Genomic DNA, 18106 nt, shown 5'->3' on the forward strand with positions numbered 1-18106 from the left:
ACCTATTAAGGAGATGCATCACTGGCGATGAAGCGCAGAGCATCCTTTGGCATTGTCACAACTCGCCTTACGGCGGACACTATAATGGGGTGAGAACGGCCACTAAAATCCTCCAATCGAGATTTTATTGGCCCACCATTTTCAAAGACGCACACACCCATGCGCAAAGTTGTGATAGTTGCCAGAGAAGCGGTGGGATAGGTAAGAGAGATGAGATGCCTCTCCAAAATATACAAGAAGTCGAAGTATTTGATTGTTGGGGCATCGATTTTGTAGGACCATTCCCGCCCTCTTATGGGAACGAGTATATGCTTGTCGCAGTTGACTACGTTTCTAAGTGGGTTGAGGCGATTGCCTCACCTCGGGCGGACGCGAAAACGGTGATAAATTTTTTGAAGAAAAACATATTTTCCCGTTTCGGAACCCCCCGAGTGTTGATAAGTGACGGAGGGTCACACTTTTGTAATGCACCGTTGGAAAGCATTTTAAAACATTACGGTGTATCACATAGGGTGACAACTCCGTATCACCCACAGGCGAATGGGTAAGCCGAGGTCTCTAATCGAGAGATTAAGAGAATTCTCGAAAAAACTGTGTCTAATTCAAAAAAGGAGTGGTCCCAAAAATTGGATGAGGCGTTATGGGCATACCGTACCGCCTTTAAAGCTCCAATTGGCCTAACTCCCTTTCAATTGGTGTTTGGTAAAACTTGCCATTTGCCGGTTGAATTGGAGCACAAAGCCTTGTGGGCCCTGAAATATTTAAATTTTGAAAATGAGTTGGCCGGTGACAAAAGGAAGGTGCAACTACTTGAGTTGGAAGAGATGCGTAATGCCGCATATCACTCAAGTTGGTTGTACAAAGAAAAGGCAAAAAAGTACCACGACAAGAAGCTCCAAAGCAAAGAATTTGTGCCCGGACAGTTGGTCCTATTGTTCAACTCCAGGTTGAAATTGTTTCCCGTGAAGTTGAAATCAAAATGGTCCGGGCCATTTCGGGTGAAAGAGGTGAAGGAGTACGGGGCTATTGTCATTGAAGACATGGACAAGAAAGATAGTTGGACAATGAATGGCCAACGATTGAAAGTTTATCTCGGCGGTCATGTGGATCGCGAGAGCTGTGCAATTCCGTTGGATGCTCCTCTGTGAGCATCGCACCGTCGAGCTTAGCCGACGTTAAACAAGCGCTTGTTGGGAGGCACCCCAACATTGTAAGTATTTACTGCTTTTTCTGTGTATTGTGATGGGATTCGAAGTGCTAACACCTTGCTGAATGAACCTGAACTGCTGCCTTTGAAAAGGCAATTGCTGTCATGCTCGCTTGCTGCTCGCTAGGCGAGGCAGTAGCGAGCTGATTCGCTAGCTGCTCGCTAGGCGAAGCAGCAGCGAGCGCTGCATGACAGCACTTATTAAAAATCTCAGCAGGGCACTCATTTTGGCCCAAACACAACTTTTCTGTTTTTCAACTCTGCTGAGGAAAATTTTAACCGAGCACTCTCCACACTCTCTCATTTTCATCTCTCTCACTAACACTCTATCCCTATTTTGAAGATTGCAAACCCTACTCCACTTCACATTTCAATCAATCCGTGTAACTAAGGTTTGCCCTACTACATTTTCTGTATGTTTAAACTCTGTTATTTCCGATTTGGATGTCAATTAGGATGAGTTGTGGTATGGGAAACTTTAGGTTTGCATGTGGGATTTTAGGTTTTGCAATTGGGGATTTTAGGTTTTGCAATTGGGGATTTTAGGTTTTGCATGTAAATGTGTAATCCCCAATAGCATAGAACGTTCGTTTAATTGATAAATCATTAGGTTCTGAAATTGAAACCATTAGAATGCGGGTTTTGGGAAGATTTCTCTGAAAATGCTGCAGAACCCAAAAACCCGTAAGGTTCGCTAGCACTCGCTAGGCGAACCAGGGGCGAGCATTCGCTGCCACTTCGCTAGGCGAAGCAGCAGCGAGCATGACAGTTCTTTAAATTTTGGTTTTGCTGTCTAATCTGTTTGGTGTGTGTTGTTTCCTTTTATATTTTGCAGATGGAATCAAGGTCTGGAAATTCAAAGAAGAGGAAGGGAACGAGCACTTCCCCTCCAGTAACGATCCAATTTGATAACGACAAATTTGTCGGGGCGAAGCAGGCCGCCAGGTACGTTGCTCTGGAGAAACGGAAAATTCTTCTGGAGAAGCGATTCCTCATCAACCCCCAAGGCACAAACAGAGCATTTGCCGGGTTGATAGACACTATGAAGTGGGATCGGTTAATTTCCCCACTTGAGCATTATGACATAGCAACGGTGCGTGAGTTTTATGCAAACGCACTGCCTGATGACGACGAGCCCTTTACTTGGATATCTAGAGTGGCCGGCCGTCCAGTTGCATTTGATAGGGATGCCATTAACCGAGTCCTTGGTGAGCCGCTCCAGCTGGGAGCTGAGGAGAGAGACACATACCACACTGATTTACGGCTTCACCGGGATGTTGAAGCCATTTCTGCCGCCCTGCTATTAAGAGGAAAATCTGTTGAGCTGAACCCATCTGGGGTTCCAATGAGGTATCATAGGGAGGACATGACTCCCATGGCTCAACTGATACTGCTTTTGGTTCTGACAAACATCCAGCCAAAGTCCCACACTTCTACAGTGCCGATCCCAGTGGCACATTTGGTTCACAGTATCCTCTCCAACGTCCAGATCGATGTGGCGAGGATCATCGCTAATGAGCTTAAGTCCGTGATTGAGAGCGGGCTAAAGTCGGGGGCTCGTGTGAATTGTCCCTTAGCGTTCTCGTGCTTGATCATGAGTTTGTGCATTCAGGCAAAGGTGAAACTACCGTCTCGGGGTCAGGTAAGGATCCCGTCGCCTATCGATGACCGGTACGTGGCCAAATATTGCAGGGCCAAGAATGCCAGAGGCAGTGCAGCTGCAGAGAGTACCCGGGCTTCTGATGGTCCTGGTACTTCTACTCCTGGACCAGATCCCTACCTGCAAGCTGTGTGCGATTACAGTTTTGAATGGATGGCGGCAACCCAGCGTGCCATGATAGATATGCACGACTCTATGCAGCGGTTACAGCTGCAGGGAAGTGGTGCTCATGCCTTGATGACGCGTGAGCAGTTTCTGCTTAACGCCAACTGGCCTGTGGACAGGCCTGTGTATGGTGAGGGGGCGGGCGCTGGTGCGTCTTCGGGTGGTGCAACTGCTGATGATGATGATGAGGCTACCGGTTCTGAGGCCGGTAGCGAGGAGGATTCTGAGCCCTTGGAGGGTTAAGTTATTGTATTTTTCAGTTTTTATGTTTATTTCTATTGTATTTTCGGATTCTGTATTTTGACTTTGGTTTTGTACTTTTGGGGTGTTTTGTCCCCCACGAACAAATTTAAAATTTGAAGTTTATATTATTATTTCTGTTTTAAATTTTGTTGTTTTAATAAATTTTTGGTTGATTGAGTGGCAAACCCTCTAGATTGGTTGCTCCTCAAAGAAGTACCCAATGAAGGTGCATCCGAGCTTGGATGGCAATGATAAGAATAAACAAGTGAATAAGGCTAAGGTACATGGTTACCTCCGGATAGAATTTTAGAATGCATTAAGAACTTTACTCTTTTTGGTAAATTGAATATTGTCTTTTTGCAACATAATTGAATGAATGTTTCATCTAGAACTTAAAACCACAAATTGTGAGGAAACCTCCATTGTACACTTAAATGCTGGATTCTAATAAGTGTTGTTGATTCATTTGATTCATGCTTTGTCTTTTATTATTGTGAATATGTGGAAGCAATTAGAAATGATCAAGGCACTTGTTTTCTATCGAGCACAACTACATCCAAAAATAACTTACCTGTGAGCAGAGAGAGTATTCGTTAACCCCTTTGAGCTTAAACAGTTGAATCTCAGCTTGAAATAAAGCGAGATTTCAAAAATCTTTTTTTTACAACCCGGAAAATCTTGATTATTGTTCTTTTGCCGTAAAAAGTTAAGAGAATTCACTTAGGGTGAGTAAGAAATAAGTTGGGGAGAATCGGTAAGTACCACAACTCTTAAAAAAAAATGAAAAACCGAGCAAGCATTGAAAATAAAAATATAGAAAAGAAACATCTGTTTTGTAAATATGATGTAAAAGAAAAGAACAAAAATAGAAAGAATGAAAATGAATGCTTGCTTGGAAGAAAAATAGTGAAAAATAAAAATTGAGTTGTGAAGGTTTCAAATAAGAAACAAATGGAACGAAGTCGAGATGTGTGAATATGTGTACAGTGAATGTCTCTTTTGCATCGGCAATTTCGTTTTCAATGGCCTTAGAAATGACCCTTGTTTGTTAACCTGACCAATCTTCAACCGAAAAGCCCTTAGTGATCTTCGTGCTTCCACATTACCATTTATAATTGTTAGACATTGTATGAATCGAATTGATTTCTTCATTATTTGTTAGAGAGTGAGATTATTCCCGCGGTTGCAAACGCGTAAATTCTTCATTCCTTATTCGAAGAGGAGAGATAGGGTGATTCATTCAGAATAATATTGTTGTAGATAGATAAATATTTCGCATAGCTATTAAGTTTTAGTTCTTGTGTATTATTTTATTCGAACCGTTGGAAACTTGTATATGCTGATTCGCTTGTGTTTGAGCCGTTTTATCCAACTTCGGAGAAACCATTTTCTTAAAGCAAATCCTCTTGTCCTTCAAGAGGCATACTTTGCTTGAGGACAAGCAAGAATCTAGTTGGGGAGAGTTGTTAGATGCCCAAAAGTGCTTATTTGAGCTATCATATGTGGGCATCTTTCACTCTATTTCCTTGCTGAAATGTCGAAACCACCTTTGTTTCAGATGAAATGCAATACAATGATAATATATCTTGGTCCCCTTGATTTGGGTGTTATTATGCAGGAATTAGGCATGAAATAATAGAAAGTGAAGACACAAAGAATTTGGCAAAGGGACCAAATAAAACAAGCATTCATCAGCTTGCTCGCTAGGCGAGGTCTGTGGCGAAGCACTCGCTAGGCGAGCGTCCAGCGAGACTCCAGCGAAATGCTCCAGGATTTTACAGTGGCAAACATGACCAAACTCGCTAGGCGAGCCGCTAGCGAGGTGGGTAGCAAACACTTCCAGACTTGGTGAAAAGCGCAGTCAGCACTCACTCGCTAGGCGAGGCTCTAGCGAGTTCCCAGCGAGCATTCCAGTAGCAAAACCTCTCAACCTCGCTGGAGCGAGGGTTGAAGCGTTCCCTTCGCTAGGCGAAGGTTTTGTTCGCTAGGCGAACATGACAGTCTGAGATAGGCTGTTTCTCTGGGCGCAGGTGCCTCATGTGCCTCAATTAGACCCTCGCTAGGCGAGCCATTCTGCTCGCCTAGCGAGCATGACAGCCCAGTACAGCTCTATAAGTAGCAAGTGCCACTTTTTGGAGCCATACCTAGTTTTCCATACTTTTGCACTTTTTCTAGATATTTTTACAGCATTGTTCTGAGAAGCTTTTGTGCCCTAAATTTCATTTCTCTTCATCTCTTAACCATCTTTTACAAAAAGAAGGTGGATTCCCATCCAATCTCGATTATTCGACTCGGATGTTGATCAACCTTCTTCCGAAACTTGCCGACCAAGCTACCATGAAAATGAGTAGCTAAGTCCTCCATTTGTCAAGGTTAGATGTAGATGATCATTAGCTTTGTGTGTAAATGTAAGGATCTTCATGTGTAAACTCTTTAATGGTGAATATATGATGAAAACTTTGTTCTTATTCAAAACTCTTTGTGTTGGTTTATGATCGAGAGATGTTTACCAACTCTTAACCTAGGTTTTCATCCAATCTTGTTTGTTAGCTAGAGATAGTAATGAATGATTTTGTTCACCATAAGGTTTAACCAAAAAGTTGTCATTTTGATAGGTTGTGTTAGAGATAAACAATCGATCAAAATGGGAAAACTCACAATGCGTGTTCGAGAGAAACACATTGGGAGGACTTTATGAAATAATTTATCATCTAAAGGAGTTTATAAGATTGTTGACCGAACAAATACATGCAAAGTGATCGTTGAACCCTAACTTTGGCAATATTTCTCAAATATTCAAATCAAACTTTTACCGCATTGTATTACCTTTTTATGCAAGATAACGTGATTAAAACCAAAACCCCCTGTGTTACTTAAGCTAAGATTAATACAACCATCGAACGACGGTGATATCTTACAATCCCTGTGGATACGATAACAAAAACCCGACACTTAAAATCACAACTAACACCTACATTGGTAGGACTTCAGACAACACAAGAATCAATGGAATTGAGCAAGAATCAAGGAGAATCGAAGAGTTTAAATTTTTTGCAAATTACCTTCAATGGAGGTATGAGCTTGCTAGATCTTGATCTGAATCGTGCCTGGCTTCACTTCACTTGCTTGCAGGAAGAGAATGGAAAGGTTTGAAGCAATGAACTCTTGGAGAATTGAATTCCAAAACAGTGGAGATTCAAGCTCAAATTCAAATGAATTTATCAGGGTTATCCTCTTAGAATGAAGGGTTTTCAATGGGGATTCAAAGATGACGCAAGGTGTCTGTGAATTCTGAGCATAAGGGCCTCAATTTATAGAGAAATCAAATGATATTTGCACACTCTCTCCACTTTCCAATTTTGGCAAATTGATGATGCAAAGCTGCATGGGCGCGCATAGGCCCATGGAATGATGTTTTGAAAGTCCAAATGAATAATCAAATGCTTTGAAGATGGATTGGATTGCAAGGTACATGTGCATTGTCACTTGAAGATTGATCCATGCCAAATGATATCATCCTGTTTAAGCCATGCGCAGCCTATGCATTTCCCATCCAAAATGCATGAGTTTGAGCTCTTTGGAAATGTGAGATCAAGAGGAACAAGTTTGATGTTGAACACTTTTCCATTTGGAGCTTGAAACTTGGATAATTTTGAGGTGGAAGTTTGGAAAAATTTGACATATCAAAATTTGTCTAAGTGTCAAGCCATATGTCTCAATATTCCACCTTGCTTAACTTTTTATAGGTGCTTCAAATGAGAAACGTGTCTTCTTCAAAGTTGTAGCTCTCTCAAAGACCTTTAAAACGGTCACCAATTTCATGTCATTTGGATTTGAAATGATAGAGTTATGCATTTTTGAAGTTTGGAAAAATCACTTTATCAATGGTATAGGTCAAAAGTGACCTATAATGTAGCCTCATATCACATGTTCAAAGAAGTTGAATTTGCTTCCACTCCAAACATAAAAGTTAAAGTAGACACATTGAATTTGATTGTGCAACTTGGAAATCTTTCATCTCATAAAAATTGAGAAAGTTATGGCCTTGGGAAGTTGACTTTCAAATTAGGGTTTAGACAAAATGACCTATAATGTTTCAACATAGAAAATGATTTTCCAAGCAAAACTAGCTCTAGGTCTAAACATGAAAGTTATTTATAATGCCATTTAGAGTAAGTTTTCTCTTGGAATCATTTTCATATGGTGAAATTTGTAGGAGATAGTGTAACACCCCGAATTTAATTAATTAATTAATTTGAATTATTTAGATTTTTATATGATTAATGAGTGTTTTAAAATAATTGTGTATGTTTCTGGGGGTAGGTATCCTTGAAATAGAAGTATGGAGGGAGTAAGAGTTTGGTATAGTTGTTGATAATTAATTAGAATTTTAATTAATGATTGAAATAAATATTGTTTTATTCGAATTAATTAAATAAATAAATAAAAATTACTAGAATATGAGCATCTTAATTAAATAATGAAATTTAGTTATTTTACTTATTTAATGGAGATAATGAGAATTTTTAATAATTAGCCTATAACTATTTTATTTAATTGGTTGGAATAAAATAGAAGAGTAGAAATAATATGGAGAAAAAGAAGAATATTATTAGTATTGTTTTATTAAAAGGAAATTAGAGTCAAGATGGGTATGGTGGTAAATAATATAATAAGTGAGGGCAATGGTGGAAGTTCTTAATTGTGAGAGATTAGGTTAATGATAAAAAGGTTAGTAAGAGAGTTTGAAGGGTTTTACGTAAAATAGAATTTTGTGGTGAGAAGAGGCAAAGGATAGGGCTAAAGGAAAACTCCACTATTAGAGCTTGAAGTGTGCATCTTGTTGGAAAATCTAAGGTAAGGGTGAGAACTTATTCCAATAGTAAAAGATATGATAGAAGGATAGAATAGAGGAACCCTTAATCTCCTTAGGGTTGGATGTTTCGATTCATAATTTTGAATTTGGATGCTATGATGATTATTATATGATGATGATGATATGATGAATTTCATGTGTGTTACATATGTGTGGTTTTATGTTTTGATGATTGAACATATATTCACCATTGTTACAATTTTGAAGGTTTTAGGCATAATCTTAAAATTATGATTAAATGATTTAATTGTGTTAAAACTGTAAATTAACTTTAGATAATTAGAGTATTGTATGAGTTATAATTTTCTGAGCGTTTGTATTTTTACGGACTCGAAATCGGAGGTCCGAAAGGACTCCAACGATGAAAAACGCAGAAAATTATGCATTCTGTCCGTCACAATCGCGAGCCTTTTTTTGATTTTTTTCGGTTGAAATTGTTTTGGCCATAACTTTTGATCCGTAAGTCCAAATTGAGTGCCGTTTGAAACGTTGGATATCTGAAACAGATGGCTATAACTTTGTTTTAGGAATAAAATAATTTTGGAGATTATTTCATGGACGGTTTTGGGGTTGAAGAAGATGAAAATTATGTTGGAAAATTTAGAAAACAACAACTTTTTAGTAACGCCTTCGTGCACGGTTTTGATCATAACTTCCAACTCGTGAATCATTTTGGGTTGAGGTTTGAAGCATTAGAAAGCTGAATATAAGAGATATAGTGAGATGGTGATAAGTGAATTGATTGAGTATTATTCATATGCCTACTGTGTTGGTGAAGTTTTTGTTTTTATGTTCGGTTAATGAATTGTTGACACATCCCGACGATTTTGGTCATAACTTTCATTTCGTAAGTCCGATTTTGATGGCGTTTGAAGCGTTAGAAAGCTAACGCTCATACCTAAAACATGGTAGTGATTGTTGATATGTTTTAATAATATTCACATGCCTACTGTATTGATAAATATATTGGTTTATACGTTTGGTTGATGAATCGTTGCATTGTTGTAATATCATTGTGTGATAATTATGTTATTATGTCGATGATGTTAAGATGTTGATGAGTTGTTGTTATTTGTTGATATTATTAATATGGTAACTTGAATTGGTTGTTGCATGATGAATGGTGTGATGTATAAATGATGAGATGTGTGTGGGGATCCTTTAAGTGAACCTTATTGTGTTAATGCATGTTATTTGAGAGTCATGCATCTTGGTGTACGGGCTTCAGTCCAATTTTGGTGAGCCTCGATTCTATGGTAATGGATCGAGTGCGAGTAGATAATTCTTATTATGAGGGATTAGTGAAGCGTTACATATGTTGATGGTAACGATTTTTGGTGAGCCTCGATCCCATGGTGATGGATCGGGTGCGAGTAGCTAATTCCTATTATGGGGGATTAGTGAAGCGTTACCTATGATGATGGTAGCGATTTTGGTGTGCTCCGGTTCCAAGAGGAAATAGATCCTATGGTGGGGATCATGGATTAAGATGAACCTAAGTGTTCATTTTGGTACCATGTGCATGTTGAGTCGGTGTTGAGTACATTGCATAAGTGTTGCATTTGTATTGATTCTTTTTTATGTGTTGTTGGATGAGATGTTGTTGCATATGATGTTAATGATAATTGAGATATGACTTCGTATGATGTTGATGATAATTGAGATGTTGTCGTGTATGATGTTGATCATGATTTGGATGTAAGAATGTGATATATTGTTGTGCATAATTGTGTAGATGTTGTACTTTATTCTTCATTCTATATTATTATTATTGAAATGAATTCTCACCCCTTCTGTTTGAATGTTGCCTTTACATGGGCATCGTGCAGATACTCAAGAGTAGTATTGCTGAAGTAAGTGGAAGGTATCTCTTGGACTACTTCTTTATTTTGTTGCTTTTACTAGTGGTACCTTGCTCTGATCATGTAACATCGGGTTGGGTTAAACGCTTACTTTATTCTTTATGTTTGATCATGTTGAAGTCATAAGACTAATTTTGTTGTTGAGAATTCTTAAGATGTTGAGTTGATTGATTAGAACTCTCTTATTTTGTTATTGCAATTGAAGTTGAGACTAGATGTTATTACTTGCTTTATCTTCCATAATTGTGATGATAATTACGCTGCGATGATACTTTAAAATGGAAGTGAGCATGCAGTGACAAGTTATGAATGTCTTATTTTGTGAATATATAATATTGATCATATGAGAAGGATGTCGTGTAAACATCCCATGTATGATTCAGATAAGTAGGATGTCGTGTAAACATCCTTATTACAAATGTGTGTATTGAAATTTACTGTTGAAACCCGTGTTACGGAGCAGGTCATGTGTGTTATGAATGTGTGACACCCTACATGGTTTTATTTTATATTTAATTTATGCGATAAATTATGTGTGGGGTTTAGGGTGTTACATTAATGGTATCAAAGCAGGTCGGTCCGTCCGGCCAGGTTGTTTAATTATGTTTGTTCCCTAGTATGCGACATGTGTGTGAGAATACTGTCGATGCTTGACTTATTTTCCATTGCAGGTTGGGAATGAAATAAGTGGGGGAGAAGCGTCTAATTCTCTTGGATGTTCTAATTGTATCGAGCTTGGACATTACGTTGTTGCATGCAAGAGTGCAGTATTGGCTAGTTAACCTGTTTTGAGAATGTTGTGTTTTTCTTGAACCCGAAGAGGGGTTGGATTCGAGGATGGTGTTGGTTAGAAAAATTGTGTGATCCTTGAGGGAATACGTTCAGGTGTTCTCGTTGGTCGCTTCCTTGTGAGGGGGAAGGCGATGTTTTGGCTAGAGATGAGCCAGTGGTATGTTGAGTATCCTGACGTGTTCTCTGAGGATGTGTGTGGTTTGTATTTTGTTGGATTAAGTTGATGTTATTCTTGGAATAAATTGGTTGGAGTTAAAACAAGTGTTTACCAATTGTTTTGATAAGTTGGTGCAGTGTGTCGCTGATTGCAAGAGCTTAGGCGATGTTAAAGTTGTGTTGTTTCTAACATTGAAGATGATGTGGATTCGAGATTCCTGTCTTCCCGTCAATTTGTGAAGTCTTTAGGGAAAATGACCAGGTATGGTTAGTGTTGTTTCTCGGAGAGTAGAGAGAAGTGTGACGACTAGTGTTGTGCCAGTGGTGTGTGATTCTTGATGTTTTCCTAAAGATATCTACAACTTGCCTCTAGAGCGTGAATTTGAATTCGATGGAGGTGAAAAGTTGATGTTTGTATCAGTTTAGCAAGTGAGAGAATCCGTGAAGGATATGGAACAAGTGTTTGTGATGTTTGCTTCGTTGGAAGCTAGAGGACAGTGAGTTGTTCGTGATCTTCCTGGAGTATGTGAATTTCCTAAAGTGTTTCCTGAAGACATCAGTGATTTGCCTCCAGAGCACGAAGTGGATTTTTCTATAGACTTAGTACCTGGTACTAGTCCGGTGTCAATGACTTCTTATAGGGTGTTTGCTTCAGAGTTGGGGAAATTGAAGAAGCAACTAAAAGATTTACTTGAGAATGAGTATGTTCAACCAAGTGTTTCTCTGTGGGGTGTGTCGGTGTTGTTAGTGAAGAAGAGGATAATAGTATGAGGTTATGAGTGATATGTGAATTATATTAAGACATTGAAAGAGAACTATCTGTACGCAAAGTTTTTCCAAGTGCAAGTTATGGTTAAAGAAAGTGAGTTTTCTTGGTTATGTGATTCTAGTGGTGGTATAGTTATGGATCTATCGAAGATAGATGATGTGTTACAATGGGAGACTATGAAGTCTGCCACTAAGATTAGAAGTTTTTCTTGGATTGACTGGTTACTACAAGAAGTTCATTAAAGGTTTTTCAAATTCAGCATTGTCGTTAACTCAGTTCACTCGAAAGGGTTAAGTCTAGGTTGGGATGTGCATCGTGAAAAGAGTTTCCAAGAACTCAAGAAGAAGTTGATGGCTGCTCCAATTTTGATTTCAACGAATCCAAGTGAGTCCTTTGTTGTATATTGTGATGCTTCGAAGATGGGTCTAGGAGGTGTGTTGATGCAAAATGGTCAAGTTGTGGCTTATGCTTAGAGACAGTTGAGATTTCATGAAAGGAATTACCCTATGCATGATCTTGAGTTGACAACAGTGGTATTCATCTGGAGGATTTGGAGGCACTACCTATTTGGATCCAAATTCAAAGTGTTCAGTGATCACAAGTGTTTGAAATATTTATTTGATGAGAGGAGTCGAATATAAGGCAGGGGAGATGGCTTGAACTTTTAAAGGGTTATGATTTTAATTTGAGTTACCATTCGGGTAAAGCTAATATTATAGCTGATGCAATGAGTAAGAAGCTTTTACACAGGTTGATGCTTATGGCTCGAGAGTTAGAACTGATTGAGCAATTCAAAGATATGAGTTAGTGGGTGGAGAAACTCCTAACAGTGTGAAGTGGGGTATGTTGAAGTTGACGAGTGGTATCCTTAAAGAGATCGGAGAAGGTCAGAGATCTGATTTGAGTTTGATAGATCGTCTTACATTAATCAACCAAGGTAACATATGTGATTTCCGAGTTGATAAAAAGGGTGTGATGATGTTCAGAGATAGAATTTGTGTTTCTAATGTACCCGGATTTAATAGTGTAAGACCCCAATTTTGTCCCTAAGATCCCTCATGGCATCATATCATAACATTACATAGCCTCAAGGATCTTTGAGCATCTTGCCTTCCTTCCTTGTGGGTGGGATATCCTTGTGAGTGGTTTTGGATCACCAGGCATTGCTTGCATTGTATATCATTGCTTTTCTTGTTTAATCACTAACCAAAAGCATCAAAAATATGTCATCTAACATTTGTTTTGCAGTCTAAGCAGTCATCAAGCCAGGCAATTCAAGGTTTTCCTTTGTACAAGAAATGAGGTTTCTCCTTGAGATAAGGACTATTTGATCATTATCTTGAGCTTATATGAGCTAGAGGTTCATTTTGGAGCAAATTCCCCAAGTGGTTGAAGCTCAAATTCATCAGGCATTGTCAGGTCATCTAAGGACCAATCCAAGTCAACTGAAAGTCAACTGAGGGCTCTGAGTGTGAGAATTGAATTTCTTCATCCCATTCATGTTCAAACAAGGCTTATTCATCATGTCAAACATCTACTTTGAAGAATTTGAAGCCAGTGCAAAAGTAACATGTAATTTCAAGTTTCCAAAAATGGCAAGTTTTTGGACCAAATTCAACTTGACTTCCCAACATCAAAGAAGCTTCAAATGAATTTTTGTCCAAGATGAAAGTTGAAGATATTTCTCTCCCATTTCCAAAAAGTTCAAGATCATGAGCATCTGATGGATGGTTGAGAAGATATGGTCAAATGATTGCAATGTGTACATGGAACTTCAAAATGCCATAACTTTTGATCCAAAGCTCCAAATTGAGTGCCTCTTTTTGCATAATGCTTGTCATGACATATATTTTCCAAATCCATCATCACATTGCATGAAATTTAATCACATGATCAAATGCCCATGCATGTTCATTTTGGAGGGAAATTTAGAAATTCAAAATTGGTGCATCATATGAACAAAATACCATTGCCATTGTGCTTATGAGATGATTGTAAGTGAATTTGAGCATCCATATGCTACTGTTCCCGTCCAATTTTCCATGCACCACACACTTTTTCAATTTTGGTCATGCACCTTATTTTCCTTAATCTTCCATTAACCATTTCTTAATTAATTTTTCAGAGTGATTAACATGTCATATAAAGCCTTAATCCTAACAGAATTTTCATAACAATCACATTCTAGATCTCAAATTTCTTCTTTCCCTCCATTTTTGCTCTCAATTGAAACTTCAAATTTTTCCACATAGCACCTGAATTTTATTGGATATTCGTGTTCTCTGATCATCATTGAGTGCAGATCAAGCTCTTGATAAAAGAATTCGAGCCAGAATCAAGCACACCAAGCTCAAGAACATGAAGATGGAAACTGCCATTTGAGCTAGATCTAGGTCGTGCCAAGCCTCAATTATGGCATCAAACTTCAAGTCATCATCTCAGGATTGGATCTGGATCAATTGAAGCCTCAAATCCACTGTTTCATTGTTCTGCTCTTCAAGAGGTGTGAAATTGGATCCTCTTAACTCTTGATTTTATGCACATGTTTAGATAGATCTCTTCATGCTGATAATCCTGATGCTTTTAGATTCTGATTTGGTGAAGTATTGCATGAGTTATGCTTAGTAGAAGTTTTGTAGATCAATATGTTTTGCTTCGATTTGCATTATACATGTTGATTTAGGCTTAGTTGATGATGGATCCGTGTTCTACACCTCATAACCTTTTCAATGATGTACGCCATTTAAAATTCTGCAAAAAAAATTCATGCGTGGCACTGTAGCGCCACCGTCTCCACGAAGAAGACGGTGGAAACCACAGCTGGCCGCCGCTGTGTTTAAATGCTAAGGTTTATTGCCTTGTCAGCTGCCACGCCTATGCCTATTGTCAAATTGATAGGACACGCTCTCTTTGACCAATCCCACGCGGCTTGACCTGTTGACTGGCGTGCCACTTCATTAAGTGGTACGCTGCGTTTTGTACAAAACGCCATACCTCCTTCGATTCCCAGCGGTGCCAATTGTGGATTTATTTTGTTCCAGCGCTTGTTTTTTGGTTGTACATGGTTCGATCCTCCTCTCCAGCATTTTTTCAAATTAATCAATTCATTTCATTTTCCTCCAATTATCATGTGCTTTCTTCATTTTTATTTCAATATTTCCATCCAACTTCAAAAAATCATAACAATTAGAAAATTAATCCAAATCACTTCCAATTTTTGCTACATGTTCATTTGGATGTCTTTTATTTTGTGGTTGTGATTTCATGATTTTATCATTTCTGGAATTTTAATTGTGTTGGCTTTATTGGACATGTATGCAAATGTGACATGCTTCATTCATTCTATTGTGAAATGCTCATACATTGGCCAATTGCTTTGAAATTTGGTATGCTGATTCCCAACATGTTGCATGATATTTGAGGCTTGGTTGTGCATTTTTAGCATTTTTCATCTCTGTTTTAGGTACATGAATGTATGGTGTGACAATGTGTGTCACACAATTTGATGTTGATCTTGTTCATTTTCTTGTACGTGTCAATTGAGCTTTTCTGATTACAATTTTTGGCATGATGATTGTGTTTAACATGTTGTGTGAACATGAAAATTTTCATGATTGTTTGATTCATTTCTGTTTTAATATAGAATTTTCATTCTTGATGACCAATTGTGTGCTTTGTAATTGCCTTTGCCATATCTTGCTCATGTGATGACTTTGCTTAATGCTTTAGACTTGTTCCTTTTTAGGACATGTTCTTACTTGATTAAATGAGCTTCATGTTGAATATTGGTTGCTCTTTTGACTTTTTGCTTTGCCTTTGACCCTAGGCTTTGCCCTAGGGGTTTGTACTCACAATTTGAGCTTTGCCTTTCAGGTTCAAGCAATTAGTTCTATTGGATGATGTGATCTCCTTGCTTGAGATGCAATTTACTTTGTTTAACTAATTTTGATTGTGTTGTAGGTCCTTGGGTGGCTAACTCACTTGAGTGTTTGCCTCTTATGGCTTACATTTTGTACATACTGGGAATGTCTGACTGTTGTTAATTGTTTGGTTGTCTGAATGTGAATACTGATTGTTTGGCTTTTCATACAGGTACCTTAGTAGCTTTTTGCTCATTATCTGGGCTTTGCTTTGCTTGTGGTTGGTTATACCACTTAGGTAATCTCTCTAACTCCATGTAGTCTGGAAGCCCTGTCGTTTCTGTTTGGCAGGCATTTGGCTGAAGTCCTCCTTAAGAGGCAATGTCTTTGATTGTTTAATTTTGTGCTAAAGACCTCATTGTCGAGGCATGTGACTTAAGTCCTCCTAAGTGAAGAGGCAATTGGCAGATAGAAGGGATTTGCAATCAATCCCCTGCTATTCAGTTGAGTCTTTCATTATGCTCGCACTACGTGCTGATGCATTTAAATAAACACCCAAGATCATTGTATATCGAGTCAGTCATGTGGAATAGAGTTCCTCATTCTGGACTCCCACACCTTCTTTGATTCAAGCTCACCCAGGCCAGGGTTAAGAGCTATGAGGTCTAACCCTCATCTCCCATTTCATCTGCTCACCCTGACGGTCAATGTCAGTGGTTAAGAGTCTGAACACCCATAACAGTACCGACTTGTTTGTCGAGGTTGATATGACCCCTTGACTAAAGCCCAACTTTGATTGAGCCTCTTGCTTGTGTATAAAGTGTGCTAATTGATTGCTGTGATTGATTGTGTTTGCTTTTGCATATCATTTTGCATATTGTTTTGCATATTGTTTTGCATATTGTCTTTGCATTTGTTATTTGCTTTGTTTGAGGAGTCCGATGTAAGACCAGTGATTGACTATCTGTTTCCTGTTCCTTTTGGGGAGCTGGATATAAGACCATTTATTGGCACTCCATTTCCTATTTTATTTCTTTTGTGGAGTCAGATGTAAGACCAGTGATTGGCTATCTGTTTCCTATTTTGTTGCTTTGTGGAGTTGGATGTAAGACCATTTATTGGCACTCCGTTTCCCATCTCGTTTCGGAGTTGGACGTAAGACCATTTATTGGCAATCCATTTCTAGTTTTGTTGCTCCGTTGAGCTGGATTATTTGCTTATTGCTTTGTGTTGCCTAATTTCAAAGGAACTTACTTGAATCATTTCTATGATTTTGAGAAAGCAACTCCTATTTGTGGCTTTGTCCCTTAACCCTTTTGTGCTTAACCTTGAACCTTGTTTTCATCCTTAACCCAAACCAGAAAACTTTTGTGCAAACATTTTCACTTGTTTTCAAAACTAGAAACCTAGGCCTTAAGCCTCTGATTTTCAAACTTCATTTTCACTAGTACTCATTGTGAATGAACTTTAATGTCAACTTTGACTTCATTTTGTGAATAATTCTAATTGGTTAATTCAACCCACTCAATTGCTTTTGTGGCCCTTGTCCACTTCTTAATCAAGTCTTCATGCATTAGCCATAGATCTGAATTATCTTAGTGGTTGATGTGAATCTCACCTTTGTCCTTAGTGATTGAATTGTAAGACTTCCATGCTTATTATAGGGCATAATCCCTCACTAGCATGTCGAAGCTTTTCTCACATGGTGGACTTGTGGTTGTATAGGTCGAGTGTTCTCCCTTTGATAATGAAAGACCTTAAGGCTTTTGTTTAAAATCAACCCACTCATCTTTTTTGGAAATCTTTTAGCCGAACTACGGCGTTTTGATCCTTATCTTTCATGAAAAGGTACGTAGGCAATGGGTTCATCCATCCAAACACAAAAATAACTAACTTGTATATTCTTCTCTCATCTCTTCAATCATGTTTGCACAAAATATTTCATAAACAATAATAATACAACACTTGTGAGAAGAGGTTCCCTAGGAGTACCTAGGATGTTGTGGGTGCCTAACACCTTCCCACAACATAATTACCCCCTTACCCAGATCTCTGTACCCTTTTTATTAGTTTTCTTTGTAAAACTTCTTAAGCTTTTGTTCGCTTTCTAGCCATTCCTTTGGATAAATAGAAGTGCGGTGACGACTCTATCTTTGTATGCTTTGCTTTTGATTTAGTCAATAAATCTAAAGGTAACGAATACACCGCTACAGAAAAGTGGCGACTCTGCTGGGGAATTGATCTTCCTGGTGGGTTTGCCTACTTTTCACACTTTTGTGTATTATATTTGTTTATTGTTTATGACATATTTTTGGTGCAATTTGGGATTACTGTATTGTTTGTAATGATTGAATTGCTTGATATATCAATTGCTTGCTTGCTTGGTGATCTCTGTGAGATGAGTTCTGTACCCGAACTCGAGTGCACCTTAGGATAGGAGAATGGCATAGTCTTGTCGACTTGTGTGGAGTTATTCCTTAGCAAGTTGACTTGCGAGTCCATTCACTTGGTGGAGG

This window comes from Lathyrus oleraceus, chromosome 5 (assembly GCF_024323335.1).
Source record: "Lathyrus oleraceus cultivar Zhongwan6 chromosome 5, CAAS_Psat_ZW6_1.0, whole genome shotgun sequence".
Lineage (NCBI taxonomy): Eukaryota > Viridiplantae > Streptophyta > Magnoliopsida > Fabales > Fabaceae > Lathyrus > Lathyrus oleraceus.